Consider the following 4,301-nt stretch of genomic DNA (forward strand, 5'->3'; position numbering starts at 1 on the left):
CGATTAGCTCCAGACCCACGTCCGAGTCAAGCTGTCGCCAGTGCTGCATCTTGTTGATGCCTGCACCGCTAAATCTCTAGCGATTACTGACTCTGTCCTCTGCACTATAATGTATAATGTAAGACGTTTATGCCTGCACCGCTAAATCTCCGACTGTCCATGAACACAATCAATACGCACGTGCTCCAGTGTCGTGGGGCTTACCACGGCGACATGGAAGGCCCATGTGATCTTTGGTAGCATGGTCGACAGTCGGCGACCGGGTGCCTGCGGTGTGCGACTCTGGCCAAGCACTGCCACATGCCAATCTTTTCCACCAGCGAGCAGTCGGTCCTCCTTTGATCCTCCATCACTAGTAGGAAAAGGGGCTTTTATCCCAGTTTGTAAGGGCCTTTTGTCCCGGTTTTCGAACCGGGACTAAAGGGTCGTTACTAAAGCCCTAACCCTTTAGTCCCGGTTCTTACACGAACCGGGACAGAAGGTCCTCCACGTGGCCGCCGCTGCCAGCCCAGGCAGGGGGGCCTTTGGTCCCGGTTGGTGCCAACAACCGGGACCAATAGGCAGGGCCTTTTGTTCCGGTTGGTGTCACCAACCGGGACCAGTAGGCATCCACGCGTCAGCATTTCAGGGGCTGGGGTTTTTGTTTTTTTTAAGGGGGGGTTGGGGGGTTAATTTAGGTGTTTCATATATTGTGTTAGCTAGATAATTAATAGAGAGAAGTGTCCTCTCTTATCTCCGTGCTTGGTCAACGCTACGTACTATATACGTATGGAAAGGACTAGACACGCTAGCTAGTAAGCAAATGAAGGAAACAGAAGATCGTCATGAACATATGCATACAGAGAGAACTGATATCGACCACCTCTCCTTCTCCGAGAGATTGGTCGAACAACAAGTTCTCGTATATCTATCTGACACTACCGGCTACATATATACAATAATTATCCTTTACAATATAATCTCCTAATTAAATTGTAAGAACACAGGGTCCACATAGTATTCTCCGTTTTCAGCGATCACGTGGTCAAGGAAGAATGCCGCCAATTCCTCTTGAATTCCTCACATCCGATCTGGTGCTAGGAGTTCATCACGCATCTGAAAGATCTAATTTGAAGAAGGGGGTCAATACATATACATACATATATATATGAATAAATTAAACTCGACACAAATGATGGTAATAAAATAAAATTGTGAATATTATTGCTTACGCACTTCATATTGTTCGTCAGAGTAGCCCCGCTCACAGGTCGTGTGGCGGATGGACTCGCAAACGTAGTATCCACAGTAATTATTCCCGGGTTCCTGCCACAACCACTTTACAAGAAATAGAGGTCAATCAAACTGATAAGCAAGCATGCTAAATGGTATTGATGAAACTAGCGCTTGAATCACTAGGAGATGCACGGAACATGCTACTATAGTACTTACTTTCGGGTGTCTAAATTGCAGCTTCTTCGGCAGTCCCGGAGCTTTTGTGGTGAATTTTCTCCAAACCCTGCCAGACAAAGAAAACAATTACTTGATATCAGGAAATGAACAAAGTTGCTGATATGGTGGATAATTATCGATTTAACTTACTTCTCGAGCATTTGAGTCATGTTCGCATAGTCCTGGGGATCTTTTCGTCTCGAGTCTAAGACGGTTACTACTCCCTGCTCAAGCTTAATCTCTAGGAGAATATAGTGTAAGCTGCGCATGCATGCATAAGTCATCAATTACATTACCATAACCTGGACTAATAAGGGAAACCGAATATGCACAAGACAGTAACACTCACTTGAAGTTGTAAGGAAAGAGTAGTATATCTTTGTTTTGATTTAATACCAACGATCGTAGCAAGTTGGCATCGGCTTCTTTGGGATGTTTTTCAACCGTATATGCATCTACGAGATTTGTGTTAATGAACCCAATATCACCGATTTATCTTTTCTTCAATTCGGCGATCTTCAATCTGCATAATATAGTGAGGATAATTATAAATACATGCAATGAAAGAGCTGACCTATATAGAGAGACTTAATGACAGAAGTAGTACTACTTACAGATAGTAGCAAGTGATCGTTGTTTTATCGAGGGCCTTTTGATTGAAAAACTGGAAGAAATCCTCAAATGGAACATTCAGCAGTTCAATTCCAACGAGGTCATGCTCCGGTTTAACTCTCAGCGTCAAAGTATTCATCCCATCAGACTCTCTGCAGGTTTTCATGTACCAATCATGTAATCTTCGCATCATCGTTGTTAGAGATATTTCATCTTTGACGAGAGGCTTCCCGTAATGGTATTTGTGTTCGTCCACCTCCATGATTTCATATTGTACATCGTCGGGCAGGTAATCTCCAAGATTACTATAACCGGCCACCATCCTCGGACCATTAGCGACGATGTCTTTTGACACCTTGAGCGGGGGGCACGATTGGTTCGCTTGTTCGCCGAGCTGGGCAATTTTTTTCCCAGCTCGTCGTTCTTTTAACCTTTGATCACTGACAGTACTTCCCAACCGCTCCGCTTCGGCATATGTCTTTGCAAGAATGCGCTCATAGTTGCCTCTCGGCGGAGACTTTGGTGGTTTTGTCAGGGCAGCCAGAGTGCGCTTTGCTTTCACCGGATCTACCTTCTCCTCCGGAGGTGGATATTTTTTGCTTTCACCCCTTCAAAGAAGTTTGTCACTTCGGCTCGCACGATCTCCCTGGTTTCCTCCTCGGTCCTCTCGTATGGTAACTTCTCTGGAGTCTTCAGAGAAGGACCGAATCTGTATTGCTTCCCGCGTCTGGCAGCTGTATTGCTAGACGCCGGCAGAGCAGACAGAGCGGCTGCGGCTGTCTTCTTTCCTTGCTTACGAGGCGGAGGAGAAGGACTACGACGCGCCGGAGCAGCCGGAGCGGCGGCGGGTCTCTTCCGCCCTTGCTGACGAGGCGGAGAAGGAGGAGGCTGGCTGCTCTGGTGCGCCGGCGCAGGCGGAGAAGGAGGCGGAGTGCCGCCACGCGCCGGAGAAGGAGGCTGAGTGCCCTGATCACTCGCCGGAGGAGGAGGCGGAGTGCCGCCACGCGCCAGAGAAGGAGGCTGAGTGCCCTGATCACTCGCCGGAGGAGGAGGCGGAGGAGGAGGCGGAGTGCCCTTACTCGCCGGAGCCGTCCAGTTCGGAAGGTTGATGAGCTCCTTCCGCCATAGGCATGGAGTCTTCAGAGCAGAACCCAGCCGAGTCTCCCCTTCACCGGTAGGGTAGTCAAGCTGGAGGTCCTCAAATCCCTCCGTTATTTCATCCACCATCACCCTAGCATATCCTTCTGGAATCGGCCGGCAGTGGTAGGTTGCGCCGGTTCAGGAGGTAAAACAGAGCCAACAACCGCCTTGACTTTGAAGTTCTGCCATTGCGCCATAAGGTGGCAATGTTGAGACTCCGTGATAGCATCCACGGGGTAGCTAGCAGGAGCCGTCAAGACATGCTCCGGCTGAAGCAGCTCGGTGGAAGCCACGCTGCTTCTCCGCTGAGATGGCGGTGTAGCTGAGGGGGTAGTTTCGGCATGTCGATTGCCGTCTCGTTCCTCTAGCGCTTGAACCCTTTCGTGCAGCTTCTGAATTTGGATCTGCTCCACTTTTTTCCTCCTCTCCTGGCTTTTGTAACCGCCCGCATCCGGAAAACCAGCCTTCCACGGAACGGAGCCTGGCGTGCATCGTGTCCGTCCAGGGTGCTCAGGATTCCCGAGGGCCATTGTGAGCTCATCCTTCTCTCTGTCTGGAACGAACGTCCCTTCCTGCGCTGCATCGATATATTGCTGAATCTTCTTGACTGGTATTCTCAAAAGCTCGTTCGTCCAAACGCACCTCCCTGATACAGGGTCCAAGGTTCCGCCAGCCCCGAAGAACCAAGTCCGGCAACGGTCTGTCCAGTTCATTGTCTGTGGTTCGATCCCTTTTTCAAGCAGATCATTCTCAGCCTTGGCCCACTTAGGCCGGGCTTTGAGGTAGCCACCTGACCCCGTGCGATGGTGAAGCTTCTTCTTCGCAGCATTCTTCTTGTTTCTCGCTGACATCTTCTTACTCTTTTCCGATGTCTTGTGGGTCACAAATGCGGGCTAGTGATCTCTGATCTTCTCATACCGGTCGATGAATTCTGGTGTCTCTTCTTTGTCGACAAACGTTTTCAGCTCATTCTTCCACCTCCTGAATAGGTCTGCCATCTTCTTAAGAGCATGAGACTTGATTAATTGCTCTTTAACTGGCTTCTCCGGATCCTCCTCTGGCGGTAGGGTGAAATTTGCCTTCAGCTCAGTCCAAAGATCATGTTTCTGCATATCATT

Source organism: Triticum aestivum, chromosome 3D, assembly GCF_018294505.1.
Source record: "Triticum aestivum cultivar Chinese Spring chromosome 3D, IWGSC CS RefSeq v2.1, whole genome shotgun sequence".
NCBI lineage: Eukaryota > Viridiplantae > Streptophyta > Magnoliopsida > Poales > Poaceae > Triticum > Triticum aestivum.